This window comes from Cucurbita moschata, unplaced genomic scaffold (genome assembly GCF_002738365.1).
Source record: "Cucurbita moschata cultivar Rifu unplaced genomic scaffold, Cmos_1.0 Cmo_Scf00107, whole genome shotgun sequence".
NCBI lineage: Eukaryota > Viridiplantae > Streptophyta > Magnoliopsida > Cucurbitales > Cucurbitaceae > Cucurbita > Cucurbita moschata.
In genome coordinates, this window is record NW_019268623.1 from 292,272 (window position 1) to 310,306 (window position 18,035).

At 37.7% G+C, this 18,035-nt stretch overlaps 1 long non-coding RNA gene across 1 annotated transcript in view; it reads left to right on the plus strand.

Annotated features, from left to right (window-relative positions):
* Positions 1-8,989, plus strand: part of LOC111439796 — a 20,312-nt gene extending 11,323 nt beyond the window's left edge. Inside the window, exon 3 of the long non-coding RNA XR_002709868.1 lies at positions 8,912-8,989. This is a non-coding gene — a long non-coding RNA (uncharacterized LOC111439796). The remainder of the gene's footprint in view (positions 1-8,911) is intronic.
* Positions 8,990-18,035: the final 9,046 nt, after the last annotated feature.

Sequence of the window (18,035 nt, forward strand, 5' to 3'; positions counted from 1 at the left end):
TGAAGGAGATGACGAAATAGGAGGAAAATAGATGTTTAAGTAAGATGAATCAGGGAGTGGTAAAATGAGAGATGAATGAGCTAATCTTATAGTTTGTGAAGCTGATGAAAATGGAAAATCATCTTCACCAAATTTAACATCGCAACTTATAAACAATTTGTTAAATGGTATGTCGTCCAACTTATAACCTTGTGAACACTAAGATATTCTATGAAAACACAAGGAAATTCTCGAGATTCAAATTTTTGTTTAGGATGTATTATAATTGCATAAAATTTATAGCCAAAAACATTAAGATGATGAAATGTAGGTGGTCGTTTGTAACGTGGTGTCTTGTTAGATAACAATGGTGGTGGTGTTCTATTTATAAGACAAACAACCATTAAAATGCACTCCCCAAAAATTAAGTAAAACCGGTGACTAAAAGAGAAGAGACCTAGCTACATTTAGGATATGACGATATGTACGCTCTACAACTCCATTTTGTTGCGGACTATAGACACAACTGTTGCAATTGAGAAATTTTTAGTAGATTCAAGAGTTACCTGACGTTGCATCTCTTCTTGTACAAGTAATAAATAGGCTTGTAACACATTAGGTAATGAAGTCATCATCAATATGATAGATGTCACCTTATTATAAGACTCATTGATCTCCATGAGTAGTTGTATCAACTTATCTTCTTCCCATTGATCAACATGTATTTGACAATCATTATAGGTAAATGGTCTGCGGTGCGCTTCCAATTCATCCTAGAGTGCTTTGAGCTTGGCGAAATATACTGACAGTGTCATGGTCCCTTTGACATCATTGCTATCGACTTTTATAGCTGAAAAATTGCAAGACCATTCTTTTGTGAGAATTGATTATGAAAACAATCCAACACTCGATGAGTTGTCTTGAGAGGTCAGTGTAAGGTTCTATTTTTCTGGCTTATGTTAAATTGAGTTAAGAAATTTAAGTTACTAACGAAACAAGATGGATGTTCTAATAGGAAACGACAATCGATCATACTTGGAGCAATTTTGAGGGACGAAAAGTAAACATACTCGAATTTAGAAAAAAGTTGACTACGGCCAATCAAATAAGTTGTCTTACTATCTGCTACGTTGGACGACTTGTTTGATGTATGATGAAACGTGCCTAGTAGTCCTTGCACGTATCATTTATGCTTTATTTCAATGATGTTGTGACTATATTGTATGATGATGTTGTTTTGTGATGTGATATGATGTTATGATACGTTAAAAGACATGGAAAGTTTATGATATGACATATGTTTGACATCAAGAGATATATGATATGATATGATTGACAAGCAATGTGATCAATTGACATAATGCACAACCTCAATATATGCATAGAAAGTTATGATAGAATCATATTATATAGAGAAAAATGCTAGAGGTTTTGTTGTACAGCATGATGAAAGAAAAAATGTTGGGACCTCATGTATCATTGTGTGTTCATGCACCGGGGGATACCCCTTCATCTTTTACAATGGTACGAATGCGTACACTACAAGACAAGGAAATGATCATTATAATTGTTAAAATGCTATGAAGGTCGCTATTTCTAACAGGTGTCCAACATTAACAGCTCTAAGATAATGCTTGCATGACAAGAAAGGGGCCCAAGAGGTGTGCGAACCGATGGGTGGGTTTGTACTCGTACGTGTAGATCATGAGTAGAACATTATATACACATCACATTAACTGGCTTAGGATAGTTGCCTGAGAAACATACACTAATATGAAAGGTCCCACTCATGATTGTATGTGCTTGCATCTAACCCAAATAGCGTGCCACTTACTAAGTATTTATCAAAATACTCAAGTCGTGTGCTACTCTTATTTTTTCAGGTAAAGGCAAGGCTCCCTTGTACGGCTGACGGTGGAATTGCAACTCAGGAAACCATGACACATGCATAGGGGAGTTCGCAAAATTTTAATTTCGTAGATTATACATTAGTTTAAGTTAGTATGCATTTAATTTTGTAGCATATAGGTTAGTCTAGGGCGGTTTTACTTTATGTTATTTCAATTTTTTGTATTTTATTTTAAAGACCTTCTAGAAAACATGTAAGTCCACCACAAATTTTTTTGATAAAGTTTTGAATATAGTATTTTCCCATAAAATGTTTATGAGATGTATACAATAGTGACTTTAGGTTAAATAAGAATCTAAGGTCATTACAGATTCTAAACACATAAAAAAATGAATGCTATGAATTGTCTCTATGTGATTTGTTGTTTACTTTTGCATCAACTTTTAATGTCTTCACTTGTACTCTCCAATCTTCTATTATAAGGAAGGTGATTTGTTGTTTAATTGCCTCTATGTGTTGGTCTCCTTGGAAAGTGACTATTCTTAATTATAAGGAAGGAGAACGGTCTATTGCAAGTAGAAGTCCAATAATTTACCTAAATAAGGGTGTTGCATGATGCCAAATTTTCAAGGACACCATCTTTTATATATATATATCTAAATTTATATAATCGATAGTTTTTTTAAATAAAAAAAAGGTTCAATCATTGAAAGTATAATATACCACACGAAAAAAAGTGATTATCGATATTCAACTTCTATGACGATTTATAAAAAAAATAATTATAGTTGGTTTAGAAGTTTAATACTTTTTAAGTTCAAAAGTCAAGAATTCTTTCATTCTTAATGGTTTATACATCTTCATATAGTCTTGGTTGTTCTTTTTATTATTATTATTTTTTGTTAAAAAAAAAAGAGTGGAAAGTTCAAATTTTTAATCTCTAATTCCATGACTTTTTAACTTAATTTGTACCCATACAACCACCAATGCTTCTGTTCAACCAAGAATATTGTAAGTGACTATATACTCAGTAAGTGACTCCACTATTGGGGTTAGATACAAACACATGTAGTCATGTGTAGGACCTATCGTATCATTCTCTATTCCTATGTGGCCATACTTAACGAGTTAATTGGATGTGTATTTACTATTATACAAATGGTCCACACATGCGAATATGAACCCACCAGTCGGTTCGCACACCTCGTGGGCCCTTTTCATGATCGGGCGAGCATTCTCTGAAGTTGTTGATGTCGGACACTCGTTAGGCGTAGCGACCGTCGTATCATTGTGATAAACATAATGGTCATTTTTCTTCCTCGAAGTGTACACGTCTGTACCATCATAAAAGAAGGCTATTCCCTGATGCATGAACACACAATGATACATGAAATCCCAACATTTTTTTTCATTATCATGTAAGGCAACCTATTCCAATTTTTCTTCGTATCATGTCATTTTTATCATAGCTTTCCTTCCCATAATTATCTCTCCTCAACACATCCTTACGCCACAAAGTCACATTTATCATAACGCTGCGACGATCAGGCAGGGGTACGATCATTATGGTTAACCTAATGTTGTCGTGACAGTTACTAGTTCTAACGGGTGTCTGGCCTAAGGAGCTTCCAAAGTATGCTCACCTGACAAGAAAGGTTGCCCAGCAGTGTGCGAACTGAGTGGTGAGTCCATACTCGCACATATGGGCTGTGTGTAGAATATATAGTACACATCCAAATTACTCGTTAGGACAGTACCAAAGGAAAATGGATTAGGTCCCGTCATTGCATTCGCATGTTCTTGCATTTAACCTCCAATAGTGGCGTTACTTACTGAGTATTTCTCTGAATACTTAAGCCATGTGCTACTACATTTTTAAGGTTAAGGCAAGGCATTCCTGTACGGCTAACGACGGCATCGCAACTCGAGACCATAGTATAGCACATGCATCGGGTAGTGATATTTATTTTTCTAGACTTAGACTAGAATAGGATGTTTTTAATTTAAACATTTATTTATTTTATTTAGCCTTTTGTTGTGTTGTTTTAAGGGTGTTTTCGAAACACATAAGTTCATGGGTGTGTTTTAAGATAAAGGTTACGTTTTATGGGATTTAAATGAAGTAATTCCGCATTCAATGTTTATGATATGTATACAGTAGCGACCTTAAATTAAGTAGAAAATTTTGGGTCGTTACACGTGTCATCATACAAACATCAACTTTTAACCGAAACAATAGCAAGGTTAGTTACTTGGTTTGCCTTAGCAAGCCTTCTCCTTATACTTGAGTACAATTGGATTCTGTTTCCCGATGTGGCTCCAAGTATCATCGGAAGTTTCTTTCTATTTGTACGTCCATCTCATTTTCATTAATAACTCACATTTCTTTATGTCGATCTTTTTCTCTATGCTTCCTTCTCCAACAGATGGAAATATCATCTATATATCAAGGGGAGATTGAGGGCGATTTTAAAAAAGAGGTTGCGGTTCGGTTTGCCTGAGTCCCCATATTAAACCCTAGGTTACTAATAGTGGGTTACAAATAGCACATACTATTTTCGTTTGTAACTACTGGGTTACTTAGAAACCATAGGACTCAACGATTGAAATCACCGATTTGTGTTCATCGAAAAACCACAATAATCGTTCATCTTCTCTATTACTTGCATTTCCTTTAATCTAGGGATGTGTTGTGAGGGACGACTGGGGCATGGCTTCATTTTGTGTATACTTCGTGTTGGGGAGGGCACGTGGGTAGAAGGTGCGAGGATTCTGGCACTGCACCGAAATTCTTAGGCCTTTTCAAACGACTGGATTATTATTATTTTTTTTTATAACCATTACGAATACAGTTTAAAATTCAAGTTGATTTTTTTTTCTAGACAACAATGATTTGGTGCAACTTTAGTAGAAATCTTGGACATGCTTCGTGCGAGGTGTTTTGGCCGGATAATCATGTTTGACTTCAAGAACGATGTAACTATTGGCACTACATTTCAGATGTTGATGAGAAGAGTTTTTGAAACCATACGAGTTTCGAAGAAAAAAACAAAGAAAATGCCGGAAATCTCACGATTTACGGTGAAGGTTACTAATAGGACGTACTATTTTCCTAAGTTCCTACATTAAACCCTAAGGTATCTAAGTAGCTTTCTTTTCCTTTGAGTCATTTTGTACCTGTGAAAGAGAAGCAGAAAGATTGAGGTGAGGAATCGATAACGTCCTAAGGCTTTGGACCTTTGTGACTTCTTAGGTAGGAGCGAACCAATGTCGGGGTACTTCATAACAAGAGGGATAGACGCCTCATCAAGGACAAACGTACGACGATAGTGCCATCAGGAATAGTAGTCGAGTTCCACGAGTAGGGTTCGTTTGGACTCTCGGGTGAGGAAGACAGGGCAGCAGATCACGGGTCAAGTTCTTCGGGTACTAGTGAGCTCGCTTCAGCCAACGTACGGCCCATGCCTTGCAACCTATGTTTGGACACTGACTCTAGGTTGCGTACCCAGCGTCTAGAAGTTGTGCGCCGCAAGTAACCTCTTGACTTGTTGGCTCTGTACTTTGGCTTCATCGGCAACTTCGTTGTATTCTACAGCTTATCTTGACAGTGTGGCTTCTCGAGAACTCTGCTTAGCAGCTTGGTATACAAATAATATACCGAATCTAGGTTTTTGATCCTTCTACAGTCTTTTCCGCCCTTGTTTCAACCATCTAAGGTCAGTGTAACTTCATTTTGCTAAAATAGGTTATGATAGAAACGTACCTCTAAGTGTATAATTTGGTTTGATAGGGAGTAGTTAGGCGTCAGAGTTAACCTATCGCGAGTGACTTCAACCAAGGCCAGAGATATAAGTAATCTTACTATTGGTGTTAGTTGAGATGCCATGAATGTGTTGAGAGCTTTGCATGTCATGGATTTGGTGACTTGGAAACTATGATACGCTTACACAATGCTTAAGTAAGCCATGCTATGTAACATGACAAGGGAATGGAATGTTGTATACATAATTCCATGGAATTTAGGGAGAATTCCGACTAAGGCCAACCAAGTGAGTGGTCTTACTATCGAATAGGTTGGACGACTTGTTTAATGTATGACGAGTCTCACTTTATAATGTCGTTTACTATTAAGACTAATTTTTTCATTCGATGACCTAGGTAACTCGATCTTAATCCCGAGCTAACTATGAACTCATGTTTATTCAGAATTATCTTTATATTTGCATGAGTGAGAGTGACACGAGTTCAAACTCATTGAGGTTTAATGCTTTTGAACATAATAGCTAATTTACTATCATTGATGTACTTAGAGTGCCTAAGATCGAAATTTCTTCCGCATGTGTTATAGTAACATCATCAAGCGACAATGGTTGGAACTAGTCAAAGATTATGACATTGATATTCAGTACCACCCCAGGAAGGCCAACATAGTTGCAGATGCCCTAAGCACAGAGACAGCTCATTCATCGACATTAATCACGAAGGAGCCCAAGGTGCAGGCAAACTTCAAGCGAACTGAGATTGCAGTAGTAGCAGTGGAAGATATTTGGGCACAACTAGCTCGATTGACTGTACAGCCCACTCTTTTGAAGAGAATAGTTGAGACTCATGTTGTTGGAAATAAACTTAAATGAGAGAGAAAAAGAAAAAGGAAAGAAGCGGTTATTATTTTTTGTTTTTAAATTCATTAAAAAAAAGCCATATGTATTTTAGGAAAGGAGGGGTTTATGGTTGAGAAAACGTGGGAAGAAAACGTGCAATAGTTATGGTAATATTTAGCGTTACGAAAACTTATAAATAGGCTTTACCTCTCATTGTAATATCATAGCACAAGGTGCAAAGAGCAAAGAGCACAAAGCAATAGAAAAAGGCTTTTAAGATTTTCTTTGTCTCCTTGTCTCTCCCCTATCGACACCCCCCTTCAAAGTTTCGTGAGAGTTATATAAACGAGTTAGTTTTAGAGCGAGCGTCTATTTTCTACAAGTTGGTATCGGAGCGGCTTTTAATTTCAACAAATTGGTATCAGAGCAAATTTATTTTCTACAAATTGGTAACAGAGCCGATAGCGAACATGATTGGACAAATGTCACTACCACGACTTACGAAGATGAACTACAAGAATTGGAGCATCCAAATGAAAGCTCTTCTCGATTCGCAAGACACATGGGAGGTGGTCAAAGAAGGTTTCGAAGAACCGATTGATACCACGGGTTATACGGCAGCGTAAAACAAGGCGCTAAAGGAAGCACGTTCAAAGGATAAGGCAGCATTATGCATGCTATTCTGAGCTGTTGACGAGTCGGGCTTTGAGAAGATTGCAAGGGAAACTACTTCAAAAGAAGCGTGGGACACTCTAGAAAATTTTTCAAAGGAACCGACCGAGTCAAGCAGGTGCGTCTCTAGACTCTGTGTGGCGAGTTGGAAAGCATGAAGATGAAGGAGTCAGAAAATGTATATGACTATATTACACATGTACAGACCGTGGTGAATTAGCTAAATCGAAATGCAGAAATATTACCCGAGATGCGGGTTGTGGAGAAAATCTTGAGGTCGTTAATAAACAACTTCGAGAATGTCATATGTGCCATAGAAGAGTCACAGGACCTGACAAAGTTCACAGTCGATGAGCTTGCAGGTTCTCTAGAGGCACATGAGTAACGCAAGAAAAAGAAGGAGGAACCACTCGATCAAGCGCTTCAGATGGATATGATGAGAAGACAAAAGGATACAAACTAGTTGATCTGATTAGCAAGATTGTGATAGTAAGTCGCGATGTGCGAGTAAATGAAGCAAGCGAATGAAACTGGAACAATTCGACGGAAGTCAATATCGAAGTTGGAGAATCATCAGTCACTGCACCAACAAGTGCACCAACAGACTCAGAAATTTTCGATGATGAAGATGAACCACGACAACCCAAAATGCGAAGTTTGCGAGATTTGTATGACTCAACAGATGAGGTACACCTTGTATGTCTTTTGGAAGATGCTGAAAATATCAGCTTTGAAGAGGCTGTGCGAGACACGAAGTGGCAAACTGCCATGGATGAGGAGATTAAAGCGATCCATCGCAACAACATATGGGAAGTGATAGAATTAACGGAAGGAAGTCAACCCATAGGTGTGAAGTGGGTATTCAAGAAAAAGATGAATGGTCAAGGCGAGATTGAGCGGTACAAAGTGCGACTTGTTGCAAAGGAATACAAGCAAAAGGCGGGAATTGACTATGACGAAGTGTTTGCTCTCGTCGCTAGAATGGAGACAATCTGATTGATTATTTCCCAAGTAGCCCAATTCAAACGGCCGATCTTTCAAATAGATGTCAAGTCAGCATTCCTAAATGGTGTGCTTGAAGAAGAAGTATACCTTGAACAACCTCCTAGGTATGTGAAAATTTGAGAAGAGAAGAAGGTACTTAAATTGAAGAAGGCGCTTTACGCGTTGAAATAAGCACCGTGAGCATGGAATACTCATATTGACACATACTTCAAGGAGAATGGGTACAAGCAATATCCCCACGAACATTCACTTTATATAAAGAAGAGTGGAGGTAATGTGATACTTGTCGCTCTTTATGTCGATGACCTCATCTTCTCAGGCAACAATGATGAAATGATAGAAGAATTCAAAAGCACAATGACGCGAGAATTTGAGATGACAGACTTGGCCTTGTTGAAATTTTTCCTCCGTTTGGAAGTTAAATAAGAAGAAACAGGTATTTTTATATCACAGGAGAAATATGCAAACGAAATTTTGAAGAAGTACAAGATGGAAAATTGCAACCCGGTATCAACACCAATGGAATCAGGTGCAAAGCTCTTAAAGTACGATGAAGGAGAATGAGTAGATGCAAATATGTACTGAAGCCTGGTGGGAAGCCTTCGATATCTTACATGCACAAGGCCAGATCTTTTATTAAGTGTTGGCATAATAAGTCGGTTCATGGAGGAGCCAATTTATTCACATTGGAAGGCGTTGAAGCGAGTTCTACGATACGTCTAAGGAACATTATCACTTGGGTTATTCTACTCAAGAACAGAAGATTACAAGTTAGTTGGTTACTTTGATAGTGATTGGTGCAGAGACATAGACGATCGGAAAAGTACATCGGGCTATGTATTCTTCATGGACAACATAGCTTTTACTTGACTTTCAAAAAAACAACCGATCGTGACACTCTCGACGTGTGAAGCTGAGTATGTAGCAGGATCTTGGTGTGTGTGCCACGCAATATGGCTTAGAAATTTGTTGAGTGAGATGGAGCTAAAGCAATGAGGTGCAACCGTAATACAAGTTGACAACAAATCAGTAATTGAGTTGGCCAAGAATCCAGTGAACCATGAAAGAAGCAAACACATTTACATTCGATTTCATTTTATCTGACATCATGTGAATGAAGGAAATGTGGAATTGCTGCATGTAGCAAGTCAGGATCAAGTTACGGACATCTTTACAAAACCGCTACCGAAAGTACTTCTCGACAAATACAAGAAGATGATTGGCATGACAAATGGTAGGAGCATTTAAGTTTATGGGGGTGTTTTGTTGGAAATAAACTTAAACGAGGGTGAAAAAAAAGGAAAGAAGCTATTATAAGGAACGAGAACCTCTAACGGTCTAAAAAAAAGTTCAATTATTGAAAGTATATTATACAACCGGAAAAAAAGAGTCATTATTGATATTCAACTCCTATGGCGATCTATAAAAAAATATTGATAGTTTGAATGTTTAATGAGAAGTTCAATACTTTAAGTTGAGTCAAGAATTCTTTAATCCTTAATGGTTTATTACAACTTCCTATAGCCTTTATTATTTTAAATTTGTTTTCTTCCTATAGCAAACACATTACAATCATGTGTATGACCTACCATATTAGTCTAAATTCCTTAGGCGGCTATACTAAATGAGTTAATTGGATGTGTATTTACTATTCTACACATGGTCCACATGTGTGAGTACGAACCCATCAGTCGATTCGCACACCTCCTAGGCCCCTTTCATGGTCGGGTGAGAATTCTCTGGAGTTGTTGATGTTGGAGACCCTTTAGGCATAGCGATTGTCGTAGCATTATGATAAACATAATGATCATTTTTTTGCCTCCTAGTGTCGCGTCCATACAATTGTAAAAGTGGGGTATTCCGTGATGCATGAACACCCAATCTTGCATGAGGTCCGAACATTTTTATTCATTATCATGTAATACAACCCCTTCCATTTTTCATTCAAATCATATCATTTTTATCATAGCTTTCCTTACAAAAATTGGGGTTGTGCATTATGTCGACACATTTTTGTCGTATATCATTCATATCATGCATCGTGTTATATCATATCATCAGCATATCATGTACTATATCGCCAAACGTGTTATACCATAACATTTTTCATATCATCAGTACATCATCATATCATGTGTCATAACATTCACGTATCATCAAATAGTCACATTGTATTACGAACATATCATGTTCTTATTATCTCATTAACATATCATAGTCATATTGTTTTGTAAACACAAAGCAACCATATCGTTACATAAACATAACCTAGTCATATTCTTTCATAAACATATCATTGTCATATCATATCATAAACGTATCATGGTCATATCATTTCATAAACATATTCTTATCATATCGTTTCATAAATATGTCATAGTCCTCTCGTTTCATAAACATATCTTAGTCATATCATTTCATACACATATCCTAGTTGTGTCGTTTTCTAAATGTATCCTAGCCATATCATTTAATAAACAGATCCCAGTCATATCATATCATAAAGATATCTTAGACATATCGTTTCATACACACACCATAATCACATCGTTCCGTAATCCTTTCTGACATATCAAGCATATATTACGTGTAGATCCACGAGGCACGTGTCATCATACAAACATCAACTTTTAACCAAACTGATAGTAAGGTCTCTTACTTGGTTTGCGTTAGCAGGCATTCTCCTTACACTCGAGTACAATTGAATTCTTTTTATGGAAGTTGCTCTAAGTATAATCGGAAGTTGTTTCCTATTCGAACGTCCATCTTGTTTTCATTAATAACTCACATTATCAAAATGTCTATCTTAATTGCCTTAATTGTCAAATGGTAGAGTTTTGAGTAGAGAAGCTACACCAAGTCGAGCAAAGCTGCGTTGAGTCGACGAAGCTAAAGGAGTCAACGTCTACATGGGCGACATAGATACAAAACATTTTAAAATAAAAGGGTTGAAGGACGATGGGAGAGGTTTGTCTATGGCATCTGCTCCAGAGTCTGCTCCCGACCTCGACCAGCTCCTTATTACCTGAAAAAAAAATGGAGAATAGGGAATGAGTACAAAGACTTGCTCTTAATCGTGTCCTTGATATGCTAGGGTACCACACTCTTTCTTTTCTTGTTATTGTTCTTGTTCTTGTCATAAGTTTCTTGTTCGGTTTTCTTAATTCGTTCTCCAAGACACTCCCCTTAGGATTTACGGTACTAGACATAAACTTCCTAAGAAGAGATGTTTGAGGATGGTAGCTTGAGGAGACGTTTCAAGTCGTTCCCAAGAAGGCGAATAACTCAGTCTAGAATGTGCCAATGAATTTACCATCCCTATTGCTGATGATGCTTGATGGAATGCCCTATAGCTTCATAATGTGTTTGAAAAATAGTTGGACTTTTAGTTCGAACGAGCATATTTTAGGGGTGGAAATGAACATTGCATACTTCGAAAATCGGTCTATGATAACCAAGATGGCTTCATACTCACCGACTTTTGGCTAGTTCAACAACGGCTTTGGTCGACGGGTCTTGAAGTAAATGTTCTTTTATGATGTCGTGCATCGATCCATCGATCTTACTTAAGTGAATATGGGCTAACATGTACAGGGCTGCATGATCGCCCTTCCGACTCAGTGCGTTGGTTGCTTGGTTGCTCTTTCCTATTTTGTGTTCAAATTTGAAGTCGAATTCAGCTAACGACTCTTGCCATCGAGCTTGTTTTGTCGTTAACTTCGGTTGATCAAAGAAACAGCAAATTGCACTATTGTCCGTCTTCACCACGAAGTGTGATCCCCAGAAGTACTATCTCAAGACTCGTAGGCAATGCACAATAGCTAGCATTTCTTTTTCAGAGATAGTGTACCTCCTTTCTGCATCATTGAGCTTTTGACTTTCATAAGCGATGGGGTGGCCTTCTTGGATAAGGACACTGCCTAGGGTAAAGTTGGAAGTATCCGTCTCTACTTCAAATGGCTTAGAAACATCCACAAATTTGAGGACATGACCCCTCGTCATGGTTGTCTTCAGATCTTCAAAGGCCATTTGACATTTGTTTGACCACGACCATGGCTGGTCTTTCTTTAAAAGTTTTATTAAAGGGGCGGCTCGTCACGAAAACCCTTCAACGAACCGCCTATAATAGTTTGCCAATCCTAGGAAGGATCGTACATCAGATACTAAAGTAAGAGTTTTTCACTCTTGGATAACTTTTATCGTCGCTATACATACTGATCTGCCCACAACTGATGACATGTCCAAGGAAGTTGATGCATGTTTGTGCGAATGCACATTTTTCTTTCTTGACATACAAATGATTCTGCCGCAGCTTGTCGAACAGTAGCTTTAGATGCATCTTGTGCTCTTCTAGGGTTGCGCTGTATACAACTATGTCATTGAGGTATACTACGATGAATTGATCCAAGTATTCGTGGAAAACCTGGTTCATTAATGTGCAAAACGTAGTTGGGGTGTTTGTCAGACCAAATGACATTACTAGGAATTCGAAAGCCCCGTATCTTTTTACACACGTCGTCTTGGGCTCATCTCCTTCGGCGATACGTAATTGGTAGTACTCTGATCGTAAGTCCAGCTTCGTGAAGTATTTGGCCCCATGAAGCTGGGCAAACAAGTTGGATATTATCGGTAGTGGGAATTTGTTGCGTACAGTCACCATGTTTAAGGCTCTATAGTCTATGCACAAACGTAACGTCCCATGGAATGACATAAAGGATTTGGCTTGGCATGGGCATGTGGCCATGGGCAATGCACCCTGGACGAGCATGATTGTGACACCCTACACCATGTTATAGGAAACCTAAGATATGAAAGATGTCATGTTCATGTTTGCATCGATCGTGTGACCTTTTTGGTCTTTCATGTGGAGTAATCTGGGGCCGTGATGGAACAAGAAAAGAGTAAAATGACCTTAGCTACGAATCAAGAACCTAGACTACCGCAGGAACCTCCTAACACCTTCCATGATACGAAATGCTCGTGTTAGACTTCACTACTTGGCATGTATGAAACCTTGAGCGTAGGTATTTAGACTATGCCTCTAGAAAAGTATGAAGTCTTAGGCACAAGTATTCAGGTTGTATCCTAGGTGATAAGAATCACGGTGTTCCAAATGCTCCAACTGGACCTATTACACGATCCAAGGCCAAGAAGATTCAACAAGCATTCATGTGTTACAAGATGATTCGATTAAAGAAGGACCATTTTGAGCTTCAGGAGTGAATATTTGCATGGTTGAAGTAGCGGATGAAGTTGCAAGTATCATTTCATGAGTTGTTAGAAAACTTTATTTATTATTTTTCTTTAATTTCATAAACTTTGTAATGATCAAATTGACTTCGTCTTTTGTGGAGATGTAAGAGGATCGAGATTAAATCTCGGCCACTAACTTCTTTTATAAGGAGACTATAAATACCCACAAATTATTATGTAAAAATTAGATTTGTGATCAACGAAATTGATCTCTCAAGTTGAGATGTTCCCCCTTAGAAATCCGAGCATCAGTTTTTCTATTTCTAAGTTTCATGCAATTCTTGTGGTAGATTGCATCTGAGTCATTCAATCAAGCCTTGATCAAGTTCGATTGTTGAGTGACTTAATTTAGAACAAGGTTCCAATTCTTGCTTCTAGATCTTTGATCGTAAGAGGTAATCTAATTCGTGGCTTATCTCTTGGTTATCCAAATTTTGTATAAGGAGGTGTTAATTTCTTTGACTCAGGGTTCTTACTTCAACAAAAACTTGGATCATTGGGCTGAGGATTAGGGTTGCCTCATCAATAGGGTAAGCACAGGATGCAGGATTAGACTACATTGCTTAGAACAAAAAACACCTTGAATGTAGGTTTTCATACAATACCGCTTTGAATGCATAAAACCTACAGAATAGGTTTTCAAACCGTATCACAGGGCAAACCCTAGATGCGAGTTCAAACTACGTCGCTTGGAACGCATGAAACCTTGGACGTAGGTTAAGATTGTGTCACTTGAAATGTATGAAGTCATGGACATTGGGGGAGTGTCTTGGAGAACGAACCAGGAATAGAACAAGAACCTCGAAAGTAACCAAGAACAAGACATAGACTAAGGACAAGAACCAAGAACTGAAAACTATAGTACTAAAGCCATTAGATTAGAACTAAGGTTTCAAGATCCAAGGATTAAGGTTCTCAGGATAGATCATAATAAGTACCCACAAGTCAAGAATAGTACAAAAGGGTCTGAGTAACTACAACAAGAAGAAGAAAAGTAAGAGTGTGGTGCTCTAGTTTATTAAGTACACAATTAAGAGCGTAGAAGTAGGCTACTTACCGAGTCTTTGTACTCATTCCATTTCTTCCATATTTTCCAAGTAAACAAGGAGCTGGTCGAGGTTGGGAGCAGACTCTATAGTAGGTGTCATAGACAAGCCTCACCTGTCGTCCTCTACATCCTTTTGTTTTAAATATTTTGGTGTTCGTTCCTTATTTTGTAGGTTAACTGTTATGTTGTGTTTTAAATGTGATCTGTATAAACACTATTTTTTTATAATATAAATATAAAGTATATTATGTTTTAATTTTATTTGTTTTTATTATGTTTGAAATTTTATTTATTTTACTTCGCAAAAATTTTGTCCATCTTTTAGAGATATCGTGTTAGATCCTTACAGCCCCACAATTAGCTCCTTGCTAGCAAATATTGCTTGTTATATATTTCCGTCAGCCTCACAATAAGCTCAACACTAGCAGATATTGCTGCTTACGTATGGTCGTCAGCCTCACAATAAGCTCACTACTAGCAAATATTGGACATGAAGTATCACCGTCAGCTTCACGCATCGCTAGTGGATATTACCCGTTACGAATCGCTGTAGCCTGACGGTAAGCTCAATGCTAGCATATATTGCCTGTTACTTATTGTCGTCAGCCTCAAAATAAGCTCCTTATTAAAATATTTTGCTCGTTACCCATCGCCATCAACCTCATAATAAGCTCAACCATACCAGATATTACCTGTTATGTATTGTCATTAGCACACAATAAGCTACTTGCTAATAGATATTGCCCATTACACATTGCAATCAACCTCACAATAAGCTCATCGGTAGCACATATTGCTCGTTACGTATCACTGTCAACCTCATGATAAGCTCACCGCTAGCAGTTATTGTTTGTTACATGTCTTTGTCAGCTTCACAGTAAGCTCACCGCTAACAGATATTGACCGTTACATATCGCCATCAACCTCACAGTTAGCTCATCGCTTGCAAATATTGCATGTTACGTATTGCCATTAGCGATAAGACAATCGCTAGCAGATATTACCCGTTACGTATCGTCCTAAACCTTACATAAGCCCACCGCTTGCCGATATTTCTCATTACGTATCGTCATTAGTCTCACGACAAGTGCACCGTTCGCAGATACCTGTTATGTATCGCTATCAGCCTGATTGTAATCCCACCGCTAACAAATATTGCCCATTATGTATCACTATTAGCCTTAAGGTAAGCCCATTGCTAGCATATATTGCTCGTTATGTATCACCATTAATGGTAAGCCCACCGCTAGTAGAAATTGCCTGTTACGTATCATTGTCAGCCTCACAATAAGCTTACCATTAGTAGATATTGACCGTTACGTATCGTTGTAAACCTCAAAATAAGCTCCTTGCTAGCAGATATTTCCCTTTATGTATTGTCGTAAGCCCTCACAAAAAACTCACTGCTAGTAGATATTGCCCTTTACGTATTGCCATCAAACTCACGATAAGATCAAAAGGGACTAATGGTAAGCTCATCGCTAATAATATGATTTTTGGGTTTTTGATTGTGATTTTCCTTCAAATTCAAGAGTTTTTCTTGTAAATAAGTTAGTATGTTGATATTGGAGGAATTTTGCACAACTTTTATGAAGTTAGAGTTTTTTTGGATCAAAAAGTTGAATTCCGATGAACATCAAGAAACTGAATTTTTTTGTGAGTTTTAGTTTTTGACAATGTTTGAACTCGATTATTTATTCTTGTTGTGATTGACTAAAAATTATAAGAAAAATATTTTAGTAGAGATGGATTAAGAGTCTACAACTATTGTGAAGAAACTAAGTTAATTGAAGTTTTGTAGACAAAGTTATGAAAATTCAAAGAAAATAGAAAATAATTGAAAACTTGTTTGGAAATCTAGAAATTTTGACGAAGGAGTCGAATGCGTAGGTGATAGAACGTGAAAGAGAGACTTTAGAAAGTTTGAAGCTTCTAACCCATGAAAAAGCTAGTTCGGGATCGCACGTGTCACCCTGTAAGTCACCACGCAAATTTTAGGAAGAAATACTTGTAGGAATCATTTTAGAATTGCATGAATGCTAGTTTATTTAACATAAGCAGATAATTTTTCTAGGACATGAAATTAGGTAATATGAGTTATCATAAATATGCATGCATAATATGATATATTTTAATAGTCATATGTTGGATGCCATCATACTTTATTTATGCGGTAATTTTTTGAATTATATGCTGAAATGAGGATGAGAATTTTTGATATGCGCTCCGGATGATTAATGAATATTATCGCTCCATTGAGCATGTGTATTTATTTTGCATAGAATGATGTATGATGATTCTAGGTAAAAATTATGTGCATACCATGTTAATTTCAATGAATTAGATACTATGTTACGACTAGGGTATTATGGTTAGAGATAGTTAGTTTTAGACATAACCTTCACCTAGAAGCCTAACAGACCACCACGACTTACAAATCACCTTAAGAGTTTCCCTTAGGCTGCAAGTTGTGTCAACGGTGTCAATAGTTCCGTTGGGGATTAGGGATTTCTGATCAAAACCCAAGTGTTCCCAGCCATTTTGCATGGAAAATGAGAGACCACATCGAACAAGCCATTAGTTGGATGCGATAAAGGGAGGGGTCGGGCACCCCAATGAGGGTGACTTTATGGACCTAGGAGGTTTCCTCTCACCCCCTAGGTAAGACACCATATAGTCTCATATAAGACATGCACAAAGTAGTGCCTCATAAAGGGTCGTCAGTCATTCACAACTCAACATAAGAAACTCTCAATGTTTAAAAGAAAAGGATAGAGACATGAGGATGGAGATATGAATAGTCCCAAGAGAATAAGACCAGAACTAGACGTCTTACAGCTAAGGAGAAAAAGCCTATTATGTATTACGTATCACCGTCAGCAGTAAGAACATTGCTAGCACATATTGCTCATTACAAATCATCGTCAATAGTAAGCCCACCGCTAGCAAATATTGCCCGTTACATATCGCAATCAGCATCACTATAAGCCCACTGCTTGCGGATATTGCCTACTACATAGTGTCGTCAGACTCACGGTAAGCCCACACACTGTCCATTCGTATCATCGTAAGCCTCAAAGTAAGCCAATTGCTTTTATAAATTGCCCATTACGGATCGCTATCACCCTCACGGTAAGCACACTTCTAACTGATATTAGTCGTTACGTATCACCGTTAGTCTAACGGTAAGTTCAAGCCAACTTCTAGAATATATTGACTATTAGATATCGTCATCAACCTCACGGTAAGCCTACTTTTAGCACATATTGCATGTTACGTATCATCGTTAGCCTAATGGTAAGTTCAAACCCAATTCTAGTAGATATTGCACGCAACGTATCATCGTAACTCTAACGGTCAGCTGAAGCCCATTTTTAGTAGATATTGTTCGTTATGTATCGTCATCAATTTAATGGTAAGCTCAAGCCCACTTCTAATAGATATTTCTTCTTACGAATTGTTATCAGTCTCACGGTAAGCTCAAGCCCACTTCTAGTAGATATTGCTTGTTACGAATTGTCGTCAGTCTCACGGTAAACTCAAGCCCACTTCTAGTAGATATTACTTGTTACGAATTGTCGTCAGTTTTACGGAAAGCTGAAGCCCACTTCTAGTAGATATTGCCCGT